Source organism: Drosophila ficusphila, unplaced genomic scaffold (genome assembly GCF_018152265.1).
Source record: "Drosophila ficusphila isolate 14025-0441.05 unplaced genomic scaffold, ASM1815226v1 contig_791, whole genome shotgun sequence".
In the NCBI taxonomy this organism is placed as follows: domain Eukaryota; kingdom Metazoa; phylum Arthropoda; class Insecta; order Diptera; family Drosophilidae; genus Drosophila; species Drosophila ficusphila.
In genome coordinates this window covers 26,638,157-26,658,317 of record NW_025064737.1, presented here as the reverse complement: position 1 = coordinate 26,658,317, position 20,161 = coordinate 26,638,157, and the positions used below count along the sequence as shown (strand labels likewise).

Genomic DNA, 20,161 nt, shown 5'->3' with positions numbered 1-20,161 from the left:
TAATGAGCCTTAATGGCCTCACCCGAAAACTAGGCAACACTTTGCTGAAAATTTTAATATCGCAACACACGCAGCTGGGAAAAAGGCCTGGTGCGAGCCCGTTAACTTGTCTTCATCGTCAACACCTACGGCATTTGATTTATGACCCACTAATCCACTGCCTCCCCAAAAAGTGCCTCAAATCTGCAGCGAAATAAATTCCTCGAGCTACTATTGCTGCTCTATGTAGCACTTAATGGTAATGCATAAAAACGCACTAAAATAATCCCACGCAATTAATCCAGCATACCGGTTTCTTACTTTTTTCTTTTGCTTTGTTTGCTTAATTGGTAAACATTTTGTTACACTTTTACGAGCGCCAAGGTGAAGGCAGCAAATCAGCCATCAGCCATCAGCCATCAGTCGACACTCCACTCCACTCTGCTCAGCGGAAAACAGAAGTCGCTGCTGCACACTGGAGTTCGGTTAATGGAGCAACTTTTAACAGCGTTTACACACACCCATCAAGGCACACACGCACCCAATTTAATATGGCTCTTTTATTGTTGCCCGCTACTTGCCTTTGTTAATTAAAACACAAACACGTGCAGTACGCATAAAATATTCAGCAGGGAGTCCCCACCTTTTGGGGCTAAAGCCCTATCTATACCCGTATCCCAGAAGCCGAGTAAAATTCAGAATGATATCATGCCGTTTTCACTACATTTTTGATAGCCCTCATAAAGATATAGGAATCTAAACCGAAGATTAATTAGAAGTGCAAAAGAAGAGAAAAGCGCTTGCAGAAATGTAAATACTAGTTTTTCGTCTCAAAAAACATTTATAAGCTAACAAAATAGAGTCTCAAAAAATTGTAAAAGTTGTTACAATTTAACAGGAAAATAAATCAATATAACACTTTATAAACCTTAAATCCCACCCGGAGTATCGTTACAAAAAATACATTGCGTAAAAAATAATTTCCCCTGTTTATACACAGTCTTCCATATATGTATGCTCCCGAAACGATTGTATGCATACATTTTTCCCATAAATGCAATGCAAATTTAATCCTTTTAGCAAGTCGTTTTCATTACATTAACGAGACAAATAACATTTTGGTTTTATCAAAATATGAAAAAATATTTATTTTCAAAGAGGGACATCAACGAAAAAAAAATGCTTGGTTCGTGCTCCTTTGCCTGTTTCATTTTTTTATGCCTGTTTGTTTTAAGCGGCAAGAATATTTCAGTTATGCTTTTTTCACATGCCCCGGCAATCATATTCGTTTATCCGCATCCATATCCCTTTTCATGTTTGTTTGCCTGCTGTTATGTGCAAAACAATTTCATGTCCCGTTTGTGCCCGCGAAAGGTTTTGTTGCTTCTGGTTTGTTGGTTTCGGTGCAACATACTGTGGCGAAAATATGCGTGTGCGAAAAGGAAAATTTGCAAAAGTTTATCGTGAAAATGAAATTTTTGTATTAAACAGTATTGTATTGCTTGTTTGCCGATGGATTAGATGATACAGACCATTAGATATTTTATTGAAATTAACGAAATTAAATTAAAAAGGGTTCTTTTTTTTTAATTTTATTTCAAATACAAATCGATATTAGCTTATCCTTCCTATCCTTTCTATACACATCTGTTTCATCTCGCTTTGCTTGTAATTCTTGGACCGCTTTCAATGCCAAAAATATGCAAAATTTCGGTATCCCGTACCAAAAAAAAAATGGGAACAAAAACATGAAATGGTTTCGTCATGAAAGATGCAAAAAGCGTCGACATGCCAAAGGATAACCAACAAAATGTGTGAAGATGAGGTGGGTGGCTGAAAAAAAGAAAGAATGGAGATATATGGTTATGCAAAGGAAAGGAGAAAAAAATCAAGTATACGCAACGTCAGACAAATGCAAAGTGGCAGGCAGCAAAAAGCGAAAGGAGAATATTTGAGTCCGGAGGCATCATGTGTGCGAAAATAAGCACGAAAATTCCTCAAACAAAAATATGAATTCCGCCAGCTTTAAGCCACTTTAATGTGCTGAAAATGTGAATTAAATTGAAATGGGTGCGACGGGACTTGGCCGCATCTGCAGCAGTTCGCATTCACGGTGGTCGAGGGCCTGTCACGTTGTCTGCGGTCGACGCAACTGAAATTCACCTTGGACGGCCACAGAAATGATGTCCAGTGCAGTTGGGGCAGCTGCCGCAATCGACCGCAAAAGAGTTGGCAAAAATCTTGATGCAATTATTCATATAAAACGCAGCACGCACGAACCGAAACGAAACGAAACGAAAACCCAAACGCAAACGCAAACTTAAACTCAAAGGCAACGAGCCGAGATGCAAAAACTCAACGAGTTGAAGGTGTGTGCCCGGCGGCAACAGCTGCGACCCGATCCTCCAGATCTTTCGAATCTGTCTCAACGCCACTGATCCTCCACTGACAGTTTTCCTGGGAACTCGGGCATGGGCAAGGGCACTGGAAACACCGGCCCCAATGCGAAATTCATTTGTCATGCTTATAATTGTCTCACTCCGTTTCGTTCGCCGGCCAAATTGCAATTTTACGGAGCGAGCTCGGCGTGTTTTTCCATTTTTTTTAGTTTTATTCTCCTGCTGCTCTTGTTGTGCGTGGCTCGCAGATTGGCCAAGGCAGCAATTTTAATGAAAACGTTTTGGCCCAGCCCAACACTTGAAAAAAATTCGTTTATTTAAACGTAGAATATTTTGAAGATAAATCCATTGCAGTTTCTCTACAGAAAGTATGTAAGATTATTAACTAAGTTATCATTCTTGCTTCTCAATTATATTGGTATACATTTAATTTACTTCACTTTTTCTAAAGATTTTATTCTTTATGTTTTCTAACACCTTTTTTGCCAGTGCCGCCTTGAGTTTTAGTCTGAGATCCTGGGCTGCCTTCACGTAGCCCTTGGTTTTGGCCGCCGCCTGTGTGTGGGGCCGCCTCGATTGCTGTCAGTAATTATGCTTAATTTTTGGCTGTTTGTTTGTTTCTTATTTTTCTTTTTTTTTTTTTTTTTTGTACTTGCGCAAGTATTTACTTGGAGGCGCAGTGAAAGGGCATCCGAGGCAGTTGAAACATTTATTTCGGCTGGCCAGGAATTTGGCATCCATTCCATCCATCCGGGATGCCTTCTCAGGGCTTTTGTCTGTATTAAGTTGTTTGGCAGCTGCTGCCGCTTCAGCTTCCGTTGGGATAAAAACAAGATGAGGATGAGGATGAGAATGAGAACGAGAACGAGGCTGATGATGCCCGGTTCGTTGTTTAAAATTGAATAATGCCCGCTCATTTGGTTTTATGACATTTCGATAATGATGATTGTGTGTTGGGCCTTTGTTCTGGGCTTAACTTTATAAGGCAAACAAATTGTTGTAATTTGGCCGCTGCGCCAAGAGCTAAAGACCGCAAAAGTCAGAGTCAGTTGGGCCAAGTCCGTCGACATTGACGGGGTAATTCAATGCAGCGGAATCGTATAATTCCCAGACAGCGGCGATCAAAACGCGCACCGAAGAGCCGGGGCAAAAAAAACAATCCGAAGCTGAAAATGAAATCGATCATGATTGAAATCGAGCAGAGCAGCCGCGTCTGCAGCTTCGAGAGGGCGAGTGTTTTGTGAAACATCAACATTTTGACAGGCACACAAATCCTCTTGAAAATGAGATTTATAAAACACAGCGCGGCGGCCGCAATAAAAACCCGGCGAAAAAGGGCAAAGTCATTGTCAGCCGAGTTGGGTCGGCCGTTGCGCTTGGCTGCGAAATCTCAAAGGCAAACAGAACAAAAAAAGAGGATATATAAACACAGTAGCAGTCAAAATAATAGTTAACGATAATGGGCTAAAAATTAAAAAGAAAAAAAAATAGTTTACCTAAATGGAAATGCTTTTTATATTTCTCTCGGTTACATGTTGGTGCTTAAGTGACAGAAATAATTAACGTTTTACAAATTAAATTTAAGCAAACCTGAGTAATTTTGAAATCAGGAAATTTATGTTCTCCCAAAACTTTGTAATGACTAATTCCTTTAAACGTCAATATCCAAGTACTACTATTTTGGCCTCAACTGTATTTATACACCTCAAATCGACGAGACACAATACCGATGCGGTTTAATGTGTAACATGTAGCCAGGTCGGACTGTCGACGCTGGACTGTGTTGTTGCCAATGTTGCTGCCTCATGTTGTCGCGGTCTTCACTCAGGTCCCAAGTCCCGACTTCAGCGTATTTATTTTCATTTCGAAGACATTGTAGTGTCATTTCAGCGACCGCAGCATGAAAAGCAAATAAAAGGCAACACACACCGCCTCGCCTCGCCTCGCATCACATTGCAACGCATCCCGTCCGATCCGATTCAATTCGATTCGATGCGATTCAATTCCAGTCTGAATCCGAATCCGTGGAACAATCCCGGGCTTTGCTGCAGCTTTTAATTAAGCCAAAGAGCAACCAGTTGCTGGACGTCTTCGTCTTGGTCAGCCGGAGTGAAAAAAAAACTGAAAAGAAAAGCAAAACACAAAAGAAGTAAAAAACCGAAGAAAAATAATTTATCTGCCGCCGCGCGCTTGTATCTGTATCTGTATCTGCGGCCGGCAATATGTATCTCTCGCCTGCCGATGTTGCAGTTGCTTTGTTTGCTCAGGCCTCAGTTTTAGTATCGGTATCAGTCGCAGTCGCAGTCGCTCTCGGATGACGGTGCTGCCCTCATCTGCTGTCCCGCTGAGCCAGCAACACCCCAGATCTGTGGAGCTCACTGTGCGTCCAGATACCCTGGATCTACGGGTTCCAGGGTAAGTTTTAAGGATACGATTTCAGTTGACATTTGATCAAGCATAAAACAATACATACAAGATACACATAGTATTAGTAAGTAGTAAATAGTCTGAATCGTCTTAAAAATAAGTCTTTATTTATCTATACTTTAACTTTAAGTTGGCTTATCTGTATTCTAATGATATGTTTTGCCAATAATCCTTATCAAGCCGTATCGTTAAACTAGGTATTGCCCATTCGGCAGACTCTTCTTAGCGATTACCCCTCGTGTTATTTTTTTTTTTTTTTTCGAAAACCCAATCCAAAGTCAGAGCTCAGGCTCAGCCGCCCGGCAGCATCTCACGTTCATGCGTGGCCACATTTTTTGCAACGCTGCCTGCGTTTTGTTCGTTTTTATGGCAATAATTGCAACTTGATGACTTAATTGCGGATGCAACTTGTTTTCCAGCTTCAACCTCAGCTCGGCGTATGCCTGGAAATTGAATTTTTCCACCTGGTCTGTCCCGTCTGACTCTTTATTTTCCTTCTCCGTTTTTTTTTTTTTTTTTTTAAGCAGGATATGCTTTCATTACTATGGATAGCTAGCAGATAAATGGGGGGCTAGTGGGGCGCGGCTGCAATTTTCCCCATTGCATAAGCAAATAAAAATTCATTAATTTATGACTGCCAACGGGCAGAGCAAACCGAACTTCCAGCCAGCCCCGGACTTCTCCTCCGGAGTTTGGAGTTTCGAGTTATTTTTATAATCGCAGCAACGTGACATTTATGCGAGTGTTCATGTAAATGATTATTACGTGCCGCAGACTGAACGAAACCGACCGACGGCACCCCGCTGTCTCCACTATATATTTTCCCCCGTCCCCCATTCCCCGGAACCCCCTGAACCCGCGGAACCCCCGGTTAAGTTCCAAGTTCCCACTTCACAGAGTTGTTTGCCCAAGTAGATTTCATTTGATTTATTCGCCCCAGCAGCACTATCTCCCGCTCTCGCTTCTTCGTCTGTGGCAGCGCCAAAGTAATTTTATGTTTAATTAAAAAGAATTCTGCGTCATTTGCTTGGAGAGCAGACTTTGATGGACATTTTTGCTATTCACGCTGCCGCGCTGTCGATTGTTGTTTGTGTTGCTGTTGATATTTATGTTTAATTATAGTTAACATGTTTTGTGTCTGTAGGTTTTGTGGGCAGCGGAGGGTTAAATGGAGGCAAATGGGAATGTCTATGTCTGTGCACGACTTTGATGTTCGTTTAGTAATTACATTGCGTGGGCCATATTCAAATCGAGTTCGGGTCCGATGTGAGGACCGATACAGTGCGTATCGAGGCTTTAAGACGGCTGTCTGTCAATCAGAGGCTAAGTTGGACAGGTTAGTTATAGGTTGTTGAATAATGACGGCTTTCCGGTAATAGGAGCACTTAGGAAGTGGAACGGATAACTTTAAGAGAAAGGTGTAATGTATCATTCTTGAAAGGAAACAGTTGAGTAACTATATACTTACCACTGTGATTTAAAGAAATCATTAAAAATGTCGTGATCAGAGTTTATGGGGTCTTTAAATTTAATTTAAATTTACTCTTAACTGACTGGAAGAATTTTCAGATAAATTTAAATACATATTTCAAGTCGGAACTCTTGACAACCAACGCATTCCGCGATTAAAACTTTCTCAACCGAGCACTTAACTTTGATTGATCGCTGGACAATCAAATGAACCTCATTTGTAGCCCCTTAAGCTCTTTTTGTATAAACTGCAATTACAGAAACTCGAAAAAACACACAATTTAATTAACATTTCTCTCTCCCCCTTTCTTTCGTTTCAGGTAAGTTGTTCAGGCGAACGAAGAGCCAAACCTTCTTCATGCCATATCGAAACGTTTTGTCAGACATTAAAATCGAAACGTGGGTTAAATGTAAAACGTAAGTGACTTCAACTTCCACCGAAAATACAAACCGACTTCCAACTCGTACCAATAAATACGAAATACGAAAAAAGAATCACAAATTGATAAGACCCGCCCCGCTACGTAGGGAGTTTAAAAACTCATTTAGTGTCCAATCAAGCGGCCATAAAATAAAGTCAATAAATCAAGCATAAAAGTAACAAATGCACGGCCAGTTCACAGATAACACGCACACACACACACGTACCGAGATGCGGATACAGATACGCACCCATACGGCTGCACTTGGCTGCATTTCAATAAAAATTCGATACGTTTTGAGGTTGGGGTTCCTGCCCGAGATTGAGATGGGGAAGCCCGGCCCTCCTGCTCCTCCTTCCCCCACCCCCCTCCGCCTCTTTATCAAGGTGTGATGATCACTTGCGTGCCATCGGCGCCTGACTTGCATTTCAGAGCATCGCCACCTCGGCACCTCCAACCTTTTCCCCCCAACCTGATTCCCCATTCCCCCATTCACTTCCCTTCGGGAATCAATAAAAATAAATCGAAATGTCACAGCGCTGCATGTTTTTTCGAGTGTGAGGTCCCGCAGCTCTCAATCTTCCTCTTCGAAATACACAAAAGCTCTGGAAAACTGTAAATGACTTTGTGGACAGCAAAATTCATTGGAAATTCAATCTGCCAACTAACTCTATATATTAATTTCACGAAATTGGAAATTAGTTGCCTTAAAAGCTATCGAATTACCGGACGGTGGGCGAGGTGAAGCTGCAGAGAGAAAAATGCAAAGAGAAAGGTTCGCCTCAAGCATAAATTGTATCTTTTCACACTACACCCTAAATATGTAAATATTTGATATTGATATGACGCCAGATGAAACCGATTATATTAATAGTTAAGAACGGAGATGGAAAAACATTAATATGGTAATGAGGTAGATTTTTCGCTGTGTGAGTTTCGATTCAGAAAAATCAACAATCGATTGTTCGGGGCCGCACATAAATCCCCGAAATGAGAAATGTGTGGCACACAGCATCGCGGTGCCCCATCAGCGGGGGTCTGCATCGCCATCCCTTTTCGCTGAGCGAGGGTACGAGGGCTCGAGCCCAGCGACTATCCACAAATTGGTCGTGTTCAGCTTTAAATCGTTTTACGTAGTTTCCATCGAGACAAGTTTCGCGGCCCCGTAAATGTTTGCCAAATGTGGCGCTGTTTGTAAATCACGCACGCTGCAAGTTGCACGCAACCGTCGTCGATCGATTACCGGTCTCCCTCGCTCCTCGCCCCCCCCGGCTGTCTGTCCGTCTCTTTCTCAGTCGGAGATTCGGGCCCCCCCACCGCCTTTGGATCGCCGGAGTATGTTAATCTTGGTCAGCCGTGACTTGGCTGGAGTCGCCCCCCCGCTCCGCCGGCTTAACCCATTCCCCAGTCGCACATGGGTTAAAATTTATGCGCTGTTCAAACGGCGCGTAATAAATTTGTTTGCTCTTCAACTGTGTGCGCGCATGTTCATTGAAACTGTGGCAGAAGAGGGGACGGGGGAGGCGGTCCAAAACCGAAACGAAAGCAGGCTCAATCCCAATACGAATCCCAATACCAATACCAATCCCGAGCCCAGATCCCAATTCCAATCTTAGCTACAACACAGGTACACTAAGAATAAACAGAAAATCACCTGTGCTATGATTTAATTGAATCAGTAAACTTACTGCAAATGGATATAAACTTACTTATAGTAACACAATAAGTAGTAAGTAATAAAATGTTCATCTCGCTCATAGAAACCTCTTAAGGCAAATAAAAGCGAATTTCCCAAGACGATTTCCACTCGTTTTGGTCCGCTAATTAATGCCCGATTTAGTTTCCCAGTGTAAGTATTGCACTGCCGGCAACGGCCACTTCATTTTGTAGCTTTTAACAGCATTTCAGCATTCTTCTGTATTTGTTTATCTAAACGTTTTATTCATTTGTGGGGCTGTTGCTTCTGCTGCCTGCGTTCTGTGCTCTCGAGCTGCTCGCCACTCGGGGTTCCTGTGGCATTGCTTTATCTTTTGGTCAGTCTTTTGGCTCAGCAGTTCGTGCTGCCGTTCCGTTCCTGGCGGCCTAATTGATGCGCACTTGGCTGGGTTGCTGGTGGGATTCTCCAGTCCCCTCTGCTTCCCAATTCCCAGTTCCCTCCACTGCCTGAGTTTCCCTGCGCATGCGCAACATTCACACTTTGCCGGCTTCAGTCGTCGCTTGTCGCTGTTCGCCCGTCGCCATCTCCGAGTTGATTGCACATTTTATTTGCGCATTTATTTGCATTTTTTCTCACACCAGCGCCCAGTTCTTCGGTTTGGTTCAGTACAGCTCAGTTCCGTTCCGATCCGTTTGGTTCCCCTTGTTTGTTTTGTTCGCCAATGCCAATGCCGATTCCGATTCCGATGCAATTCAATTGTCTTCACTCTGAGCGCATTTCGTCTTGGCCTTCTTCATTTGTTTGTTTGTTTTCCGCTTCTGCTGCCGCTGCTGCTGCTGCTTCTGCTGGGGGGTTTTCTCATGTTCGCCGACGACTGATGCCGCCTCCTTTAATAGTTCATTTAGTTTGCATTTTTATGAAGTCTTTGTGTGGGTTGTGTAATAAATTTAACTCAAGTTTATTTATGTGCCATCGCCGAGACATTTATCACTCAATTTGAAGGCGTAATTGGGAGCAAAGCGACAGGAGGCTGCCACAGGAGTCGTCTTTGTCGTCGTCGTCGTTGCTGTTGTCCTCCTCCCTCCCATCCCATCCCATCTCGTCTCGAGTCCGCCAAACCAAGCTTAAATCAACTCCGAGTTGCCTCTGACGACTGACAGCCGATATGGCATCTGTGTTGCATATTTTGCATATCGTTATGCAGCTTCCTCCTCGCAGTGCCGCCGATGCAGTCGCTCCTCTTGATTGGCAAAGCCGTCTCGGGAGTTGGCCAAAATTGGATGATCCCCGGCTAAGGGGACATGATCTTAACGGTTTTCGATTCGTCGTGTCGTGTGGGGACAATTTCATTTAATTTGCATATGCGAATTTTTATTTCGAAGCTGAAGCTGTCAAAGTGGAGTAGCTTTTGACACCCGATTTGGATTGGAATTGCAGCAAGACAATTTCCATTGCACCAGTTTCGAAACACTCTTAAATTACTTCTCGGCAAAGCCTTGTATAAGTGCACCATAATTTATATATGGAATCCCACCATCAATATCCGAAATGAACATCTGTTGAGAAATGGTCCCCTAAATATGCAAATGAATATCAATACATTCATTTGGTGGACATTTTATCGCACACCCCACTTAGCACCTCTTCTGCATTTTTGCATACACATGTCAAGTTGAATGGTTCGAAAAACGTCCAAATTAATTTACTGCTTCATCAAGCATCAATTTTTGCCATTTCCCCCGAATTGATTCCTGCGCCAGCAAAAGCCAGCCGGCGAACGGCGAGTTTTCAATCCGAAATTTTATAGTTTGAATAGAACAATGCCACATTCGCACACTCACACACTCACACACACAGCGAGGGAGACATTCAAATCTGCTTAACAAGGACGATACACGGATGGAGAGACACTCGAACACGTGTATTTTGGCACCTGTTTTTAGCCAGCTCGATCCGACAATGGCCACCAGCGCTGAAAATGTCGTTTAGCAACCAGAAACCATTTTAAACAATAAATAAGCAATTTATGCCACAATGCCAGCGGGAAGCGGGAACGAAATGGGGGCGGTCAGTCTGAGTGGGTGGCATGCAAAAATGCTACAAAAGAATGCGACGGACATTCAACACATTTTGTAATTTCATTTCGCTCTGCTCCTGATGGATAGTTGAAGGATAACAGAACCCAAAGCAATGGGGAGCGGAGGGATAAATGAATGAACGAATGTCTGAGCACCAAGATGTGGAAAACAACGGGGAAAGTCAAAGCAATCAAATCTCTTTAATTTCTCATTTCATTTTTTTAAGCACTTAAAATTGAGTTGAGAGAATGATATAGTTAATAAACAAATACTTCTGTATATATTCTGCTCTGGAGATATCTCCTCATTTGTTTATGTTTACCTTGCCTCCAGCAACAGTGTTTTTGACCGAAAATCGTTTGCCCGAAATTGCATTGCATTCTTCTTTTTTTTTTTTTTTTTTGGTTCTTGCCACCCGCGAGATCCCAAACTGCGACTCCGAATCCGTTCCGGCTTCCGTCTGGCATTTGTTGCTGTCTGATTGCCCGCAAAAGACTAGTAGCCAACGCGGTGCTATATAGACGAGCAGCGGCAGTAGCCCCAGATCCGCAAACAGAGGAGCAGCATCATCAGTGGCATTGCATCCTCACACAGCGAACAAAAAATCGAATTTCCCGTGCGGACTGATTCGATTTGGCGTTGCAATTTCACGCTGTGTTATTGCAAAGTGGCTGCAACTGTCGGCGGCAGGCGATATCCAGCGACCACCCGACTACCCAACCACTGCTCCCACTTTTCAACCACCCAAAACCCGGCCATTCTAGCCACTCTTGCGATGCCAAAGCCACAGAAACAGGAGCACCGGGCAGGCAGGCGGCAGGAACTCGCTCGTTCAGCTACCAAAATAGCAATTTCGATGGCGCACAACAATGGCCAAAAACGAGCGGAGTGCAACAAAAAAATGCCGAACCGTACACGAAAAAAATCTCATTTAGTGACGAATTAAGCGCCAAAACAGACAGGCGATTCAGTTTGTCAGACAAGCGCTAGACACCGACATGGATACTCGTACAAGTGCACTGGGAAAAAACCCTAGGAAAACTAATAATAGAAAAGAAAGGAAATAAGTGCCATAATCGAAGTATAATGCAAAAAAGCTTAAATAGCTAGGCATGCCAATTCACACTTGCTAATTTCCTCCTTTTACAAAGAGTTAACTAGATTACGTATAAGTACTTTTCGAATTTCGAAGTGTAGAGTTCCGGTGAAGGGTCCAGGTTGAGGTCTAGCTGCCAGTTTCGGGTTCGGGTATCGGTTTGCTGGCCTGGTCAGCGGACGCGGGGAGCTGTCAAGTGCAGAAGGACGAATGGACGGCGCAGATGACTCGGCACTATCTATGGCCGGGCATCGATTGGTTTGCCTGGGTCTAAACCCAACCTCTTACTGCCCCGAAACCCTGCCCCGCCGACCCGTTTGCTGTTTATGGCCTTAAACGCCATTTTGTGCGCACTCATTCACGCCACGGTTTGACATTGCCATACTAGAACTCGTGCCCCCCTGACAAAAAACCCCTTCCTGTGCCATTGTCCGTCTGCTACAGGATCTATGGATCCATTGTCTGCCCGGGCCACCCGGAGGCACTCGTCCTCTCATCCGCATCGGCATCCTCATGCGCTTCCGGTGGGTGCTGCACTCCCATTCTGACAGATTGTTGCAAGGGCAAGTGCAATATTAGAACATGATTTATTTATGCAATTTTTACCATAAAGCGAGCAATTTTCGTTCACTTTGCTGCGCGAATTTCGCCATTTCCATTTGGCATTTGTCTATCATTTTCGGTGGCGCGAGCTTACAATTTGTTTGGCCATCCTATTTTCCGGGCTCCGGGTTCGAGGGACTTCCCCTTGTAGTGCCGTCATGTCCATTAGTCGATGTGTCGGCACGTCAATTTGTTTGTGCCGCCCGCCCTTTAGTCGGTTTCCATGTCTATCTGTCCATCGACAAACTGACTTGCAGTGTTGGCATTGGAAATTATGATATGGAAGGCAATCCGAATCGGAATCCGCGCAGTTTCGGCGCTAATAAGTTCTTACTGTGCACTCGCATTTGGCAATTAGTCCTGGCATACTGACTGTAATTAGTGGGGGCTCGAAAAGATGAGAGGGTTAACTAATGGAAAGGTTTCTGAAATGCTGATGGAGTGGTGATGATGGAATGTTTCGTTTGCTGGCTCACATAATTCTGTGGAGATTTCGCGTATGTTTGTGCTTGATTTTGTGTTTAATTCTGGAAGGAAATGTGGTAACAGTGCTAGAAAAGGTGCGTCCGTTATCACCTAGGAAAATTATTCACCCTCGCTGACCACCACGAAAAAGGTTTCCCTTTAAACCAGCGTAATCAACCGCAATCAACACCAGAGAGCCAAGAGCAATAAAAAAAAATGCATAATCAACATTTTTATCATTAACGATAGAGAAATATGCAAAGCAGAACGAAGAACGAGCCAAGTATTTCCAAATGGAGAATGCAGCGGAAAAACTAGATAGATGGCGAGGGGATGGGGGGAAGTGGGGAAATAAATGAAGCACATTATAAATGCCGGAGTACATGCTAACTACAACAATTATCCTTAATGTTGCCAGCGACTGCCATTAGGGAGAAATGCGGGTGGGACATCGCCTTGTCCACGGCTGATCACTTGCCGGAAAGAAATTCAAATTAAAATGCTTCCAATGCTATGCAAAATAGTTTCAATTTTCCGCCAGAGAGCCCTCCAGGAATGCTCATTATTCGACTGGAGAAGTTTAGCAGGACACCGGGAAGATAGAAGACAGCAATTGAATATCGAGGAATGCAGGACAGCACGAATCAATATTGCGAGTCAAATGGCAGTTAATTACGGGCGGCCAGTTGCGAGCCTTTGCCGTGCCTATTGATATTGATTCACGCTAATAAACCTCAACCTTTTAAACAGAGGACAAACGCCTGTTAACAAGGCGCCACAACACGCGATCGACACCATTGCCAACACCCCGGCGAAAGGTAGTGCCGTGTATACACAAAGGCATATCCCTTTGCCTTTGCCCATTGCCAGAGCCAACCCCCTGTAATCAAAGCCAGCTGGCAACTGCCCTGCCGTCTGCATTCCATTTACCTTGCTCAGAGCACTTTTCAATTATGTTATTAAAACAAGCAAACGGGCAGTTAAGGACCCTTTTGCAGGACCTGCCCAACATTGCGTGTCTGGCCGTCTGTTGTCGTTAGTTTTTTCCAAACACTCCGCTCTCACATATCGTTAAATATATAATTCTGGTTTTTTAGAATTTCCCAACTCATAAATGCTGCAGCAATAGTAATGGCAGTGTGGCGAACATGAAAATTCAATTATGAATGCCCGGCTTAGGGTTGACGCCCCGTAATTCCCAACTCATATAACCCCGCGCCGGCCAAGTCTGTGGCTCAAGGCAATTTGCATGGGTAAATATTGTAAATCTATGACGAGTTTGCAATCATTTGCAATCGGAGACCGCAGACGGAACGAGCCGCCGAGCGGAGCGATTCGAATCGCACAGACATCGTCTAATTATGTCGAGTGGCAAACAAGATACAGATACTAGCGCAGACTCACTCGCATGCAACCAGATGCAAATAAAAATAAATATTTACATTCAATTTCGACAAACGCGCCACCGAGCGCCAACTTTGCCAAAGGAAAATTGTGCGTAAAAAGCAGCGGGAGCAGTCGACGCATATTTGTTAACCTCAAGCAACAGACCCAAACCCGAATCCCGAACCAGAACCAGAACCTGAACGCAAACCTGAACTACACCTAAAGAAATTATGCTGATGAATAATATTTTAAATTTATTTGAGATAGATTTCCCTATTTCAAAGGATTTTAATGAAAAACTTTTCAATTTCTGAAACAAGAGATAAACTAGTAAAACTAAAAGTTGTTTCTATTGAGAATAGAAAATTAAAAACACTTTATTTTCTCCAACTTGTGAGTTGGTAACGACATTCAATTCTTTAATTAATTTGACAAAATTATTAATTTTGGCATCTCGAAATTTTCTCAGTGACGAACGAGTTCGATTCCGATGCCGCCCAGACAAAATCGATTACGAACTGATTGACTGAAATGCTGGGCTTTTGCGCCCATCGAATGGCTGCAGCAGGTTAAGTTTGGCATATAGATATATCGCTATGGCCATGAAGGATATATCTATGGCTATGGCAACAGCAGCTTCGAGGACTGTCAGTTAAAATGGTAATTGACTTTTGCGCGGAACCGCAATGTGTTTGTAAACTTGTTGCCATGTTGTCTATGTACACAGCCCGCTCCGCTGCAATTCCCCGTTGCAATATCGCCGGGATGCACCACGCGAACTCAAACTCGAACCCCCCGATTGCAATTTCGCAGAGCTCTGCAGAGCCATACGCTGGCTAAGGCACACAAGCCGAAAGCTCCGCTAGCTCGCCATAATGTCATATTAGAGTTTATCAACGGGCATGGCTATGAAAATTTAGAGCGCTTCTGCCGCTCGAAGGACGACGGCGAGGACGACTAAAACGACGACGACGCCGGCGACGACAGCCTGCAATTTTCAATTTCGCGCACACTTTGCACAGATAATAGAAATTTCTTTCGCTCCTCGAGTTGCCGCCACTGGAGTTTGCCTGCTTTCTCCTCAGCGCTGCGTTTATTGACACAAATCGCAAACGCATTTGGCATAAGTACCGGCCAACAAGCTGCCTGCCTTCCCCGCCACAACCGCTTCGCCATGCCATTTGTACTTATTGTTTTTCGCCTCCTCGCCATCCGCCACCCCCTTAAAGTATCTGGGTTATGAGTGGTTTAATGGCAGCTCGCTCTCGTGCTTTGTTCAGCTTTGTTGGTTGTTGCCTTCCAGCTTGAATGCCTTTGCTGGTTGCCGGTTGGTTTTGGCCAAGTTCTGGCGAAGGAACTATTTCCTAAGCTGCTTAGCAAAATGTGTAATGCTCTGCTTAGACAATTGCTAAGAGAAAGGAACAGATGAAGAACTTAAGCACAAGAACTTGAAGCGCTCAATCTGTTTGCTAAGAAAAAATCAAAATAGTTGAAATAGCCAAAGGAAAGTTAGTAGGTGAAGTGGGAAACTTTGGCGGGTTAGGAATTTAATATATAAAGAACTGAGAGTAATTCAATCAATTTGCGAGGGGAACTGGCCAACCAATGCCCCTAATTACCCAAATTTTCAAGCACCTAAAGTAATAAAGCACTTTCCTGGATGGCCTCTCAGAATGCCAATCAAATGCTCGGCGAGAATAAGCCATTTCCGACATGCGAGGAGGGGAAAATATTCGCATAATTATGACTTCAGCGGTTACAGTCTGGCAAATTTTCCATGTGAATGATTTTCGCACAATTACACACGCGTAGGCAGAACCAACAAAAAAAAAAAAAGAAAAAAAAAGAGAGGAAAAAAAGAAGCGAAACGCAAAAAATAAGAACTGGGGGAGTGGGCACATGTCGGCACATGACGAGGAGGCAGATCAACTTCATTCACAATTAAGCTAAAAATACAAGCCCCCCAGTTCGCTGAATAAAATTTATTGTCAAGTGCAGAGTCACAACATTCAGGACGTGGTGTAACGTAACAGTCGCAACCGAAATAATTGGCGAGTCTGGTTCGGGTCTAGGTGTAACAAAGGAGAGACTCTGGGAAATACGCAACGTGGGGATGGACGGAGGTGGAGTCACGCTGTCGCTCACAGAAAGTAAGAAAAACGCAGGGGGCTGGGCAAATCAACAACGCAATCTTAATGAAGGCAATAATTCAAACAAAATGCAAAATTCCCCCGGCTGTGAACTGACTGAGGGAAGTCACGGCGAGTCACTCCACTGCGAAGACAGCGTTGAAAAATTGCCGCCCAAGAAAGCATTCTTGGATGGAAATTAAATTTTTACAAAATCAAATAAAATCCAGCGTGTGGCAGTCACTCACTCACTCACTCACTCAGCTCAATTCCCTTGGCTCCCGTCGGTCCTCCCCCGAAACTCCTCTTATTAATTAGTTTGTATATTTTTGGCATACGAAACGCAACACGAAATTGTTTAACATTTTATCCCGGCACATTAAGTGGCAACATTTGTCAATTTGTTTTCGGTTGTAATTTTTGGGCCCAGAGCGGGAGGGTCACCGCTCTTGAGTTCGGACTCTTGGGTGTTTGTGTGTAGTTAATGGCCGAACATTTGCCTAAATAATGAGGCACCGGTGTATTGCTTTGAATTCGATTTGGCTTGATTAAAAATATATTTCATTGTCGAGAGCCGCTGCCTGTGTAAGTGGGTCGTCCGTCGCCAGTTGCCAGTCGCCAGTCGCCAGTGGGTGGATCTGGCCGGAGTCGGTTGCACTGGCTTTACGAGAAACAACAGCTGAGAAGCTAATCAGGTAAATGTGGCACAGTTTTCGGCAAGGTAAAATCATTAGCCATCGGCCAGTTGGGGGCAGGACAAATGACTGAAGTGGAGTCGTTAGTCAGATGTCGTTGATGAATGCTTTCTGGGGAGAAAAACATTGTGAAATCCCAAAGACTTGAAAGTAAAGCAGCAGAAAAATGGTCACTACTTATATTTGAAGTCTGCAATCAAACAGAGGAGAAATTTAAATAAATATTTTAGCTTACGATTTATCAATCTTTAAAAACAATTTACACCACGAATTTAAAATGCAACATGGTGTTTGTCCAATTCCATTTGCTAAATATTGTATTTTGCCAACCAATCCGGTCCAATGTTGACTGAAATCTAGCTCGCTGCATAATTAAAAGTGAAACAGAGGGAAAATGAAAACGCTCGCCTATTTCCTGTCGCGCTGCAATGCAATTTTCACTTTTTTCCGTGTCACTCCGTTTTCTCATTTTGTCAAATAGCCTCAAGGCAGAAGCCGGTTGGCAGAAGCAGAAGGCAGAAGGCAGGCAAACTTTCGAAATTTAACGCCGGGCACAATGGGGCGACCCGGGAATCGCCGGCTGCCAGCCGCAGTGGCGGAGAACAATTACTACGGGTTTTCGGTCTTATGCAAACAGGAAACGCATAATGAACAAAGTCCGAACGAGCCGAGGAGGAGTCACTCCACTCACTCGACCGGAGAATGGAGAATGGAGCACGGGGCACGCGACTCCGGGCAAGCGACTCCGGACTGCTGCTCCTGCTTCAGGACCTGCTCCTTCTACCGCCCGGCGCTTATTCATTCATTTTTGAGCGGTTTCGTGGTTAACAACCGCTTCCTTATCCTTATTATTTTAATGCCTGCGGCAGCATTTCATCTTACTTACATTTTTCTCCTCGCTGTTGTGGCTTAAATATTTTAACTACTGCCAGCTACTAGTTGGCTGTCTGTCTGGGCCGGGTCTTTGTGCCCGTAATTGGGGTTAACTGCGTTCAGCAGGTGAGCCGGTGAGCCGAAGAGGAGCTGCTCCGCTCCGGAGTCGCCGGCATTGTGTGTTAAACTGTGCCAAAAGGAAAAGTACGATTTTCCGCCGCTCTTACAGACTGTCCGTGCTGAAGCTTAAATTCGGTCTTCCACTCTTCTTTTTTTTTTTTGTTTGGTCCCTTTCTAGCTGGAGGCCGGCAATTAACGGCAATTGAAAGTGAAATTGAATTTGTGGAACTGAAATAGACGGTGTGCTTTTGACAGAGTGTCAGAGTTGACACGCATGTTGAGAAAATTCAATTAAAAATTTCGCTGCATTCGCCCCGCTGTCTCTCTGTTTCGCCAACTCATCGTCGATTCAGTTGATAATTATTTTTACGCGCCGAGTTGCAGGGTAAAGTGCATTAAAAATGCAAATGGCAACACTTTGCCACTTTGATGCCAGTGTTGCCAGTGTTGTCACGTTTGCCGTTTTATTAATTTATTAAATTAAAAACAACGCAAAAGGAGGCAACGGCGCACCGCCGACTCCACTCTGGCATGTGTAATTGTAAATTTATGAGCGTGCCACAAATAAAAAGGAGGCAAAGTACAGCACAGCAGAAACAGGAAAAAAGGAGCAGCGAGTTCAACTGGGGCGCACTGTCAATCGTGTTGCATGAATTATTAATTATTTGCTTTTCGCACACACATCCCGATAAAGGGACATCGGTCCACAGATACAAAAATATATTCCGCCAGTGTTGCAATGCGGCAATCGACTGTCAACTCCGCCACTTTGACAAGGGAAGCACTAATAAAATTATTAACCAAATGGCAAAACAAGAAAGGGACTTCGTTTCGTCACTGATTGCCAATAAAAAAGCGAAACCAAAATTAGTTTAATCTAATTATCTGTCACGCTTTATTGTCTTTAGCATAACGAAATGGATTTTGGAAAATAAAAAGTCACCGCCTAGATTTTGCCAAGGGCCAAGGAAAATATGGGAAAAGTAAGCAGTATTTTTAGGTGGGTTGGTAATGTGAGCGGCCAACCCCGAGGGTCCACGCAGGATTCAGGACTCTCCACCCCTGGCCGCTACCTTATTTATCCTGCGTTTCCCCCGGGGACACGGACCCTGGCATTTTCCTTGGCTCTCTGTGAATTATTCAGGCCTCAATCGATGGCTGCTAGCCCAAGCATCTTCATTGCATACCAGGCCACGTATATATAAGGCAAGGAACTCCCGCCCTCTCGTTTTTCTATATCCCTCAGTGCTGCTGACAGTTTATTTGCCAAATTGCTTGCATGTAATATGAAACTTTTTTTTTCGTCCATTTCTGTTCGAGGCTAATTTTTAGTTCGGGGAAGGGATCCCAGAAAAAATGTCTCTGGGTGTGTGCTAAATCGAAAATCTGTAACACGCGTCACACAGCATTAAATGAGGAGGATGACAGTAGCAGGAGGCTTCGAAAAACCAAGGAGGGTTAGAACACTAATATGGCATGACTCAACCGATTTCCACGAAAAGTTTATTGGCGGAGGGACCTATCTATGTTGGTTTATCTTTGTACTTGACTATGTGCACGCAGAAAAAATATATTGAGTTAAAAAAAAAACCTTAAAAAACACAAATTGAACCAGCACTTACAGTTTTAAGTTCTTTAAATGCATTTAAATTTACCGAAGATTTTTAACAGCTTAATTTCCTTTTTAATATTCCATTTTCTATCGGAATATTTCCTCTGTATATTTTTTTGCTCTGCACAGACTCTTTTGTGAGTGCACTTGTCCAACCCCTTTTTGTCCGGACTCTGACCATAATTCATGGAAAGTTTTAAATTTGAAAATCTGGTCGAGGAGGAGGGGAGTAATGGAGGAAGAGCACAGTTATTGTTGCGTTATAAATCTAATTAGAATATGTGAGCGTTCGGGGCCCGTATCTGAATATGCACGTAGAGTAAACCAATTCCAACCCCCTTCCCCGGCTCATTTCATATGCTCACCGCATCTGGCCGCATCTGAAAATTGCCAATGGCGCCGCTGCGTCTGGGGCAATAAATTTGATTTGTTTCAAATTACAGAAGAACGCAATTTTTCCTTTTTTCGGTTGCATTTTCGGGCTGAGCCGGCAAATCGAATTGAATTTTTGAATCCTCGGATCTGCGGTTGCTTCTGTGGGCAATCTTCATAATTTACATAAGCAAATCAAATTGTAAACGTAATGCGAAGACAATGGAAGCGGGTAGAAAAGGGAGTCTGTGCTGAGCTGGCTTAGAATGGAACTATGTTGAGTGGATGGCGCAGATTTCGCCTTTTATTTTATCCTTGTTTTAAAAAAATGTGTCAGCTTTGTGCGAAAGCCTCTTTGTTTTTACTCAATGCGTCAGG

At 43.7% G+C, this 20,161-nt stretch overlaps 1 protein-coding gene and 1 long non-coding RNA gene across 3 annotated transcripts in view; one reads left to right on the top strand and one right to left on the bottom strand.

Moving 5' to 3' along the window:
- The window catches only part of LOC108099255, a 148,336-nt gene that overhangs the window by 57,235 nt on the left and 70,940 nt on the right, over positions 1–20,161 (top strand). The gene's annotated exons all lie outside the window — the stretch shown is intronic.
- LOC108099257 lies at positions 1,541–20,075 on the bottom strand. Of its 2 annotated transcripts, XR_006245802.1 has the most exons (3): positions 17,693–20,075; positions 2,143–4,499; positions 1,541–1,812 (listed from the first exon to the last, which is right to left on the bottom strand). It is a non-coding gene; the product is annotated as an uncharacterized LOC108099257 (long non-coding RNA). The 2 variants fall into 2 exon arrangements; XR_006245801.1 differs by lacking the exon at positions 17,693–20,075 and having other exon boundaries at positions 2,143–5,327.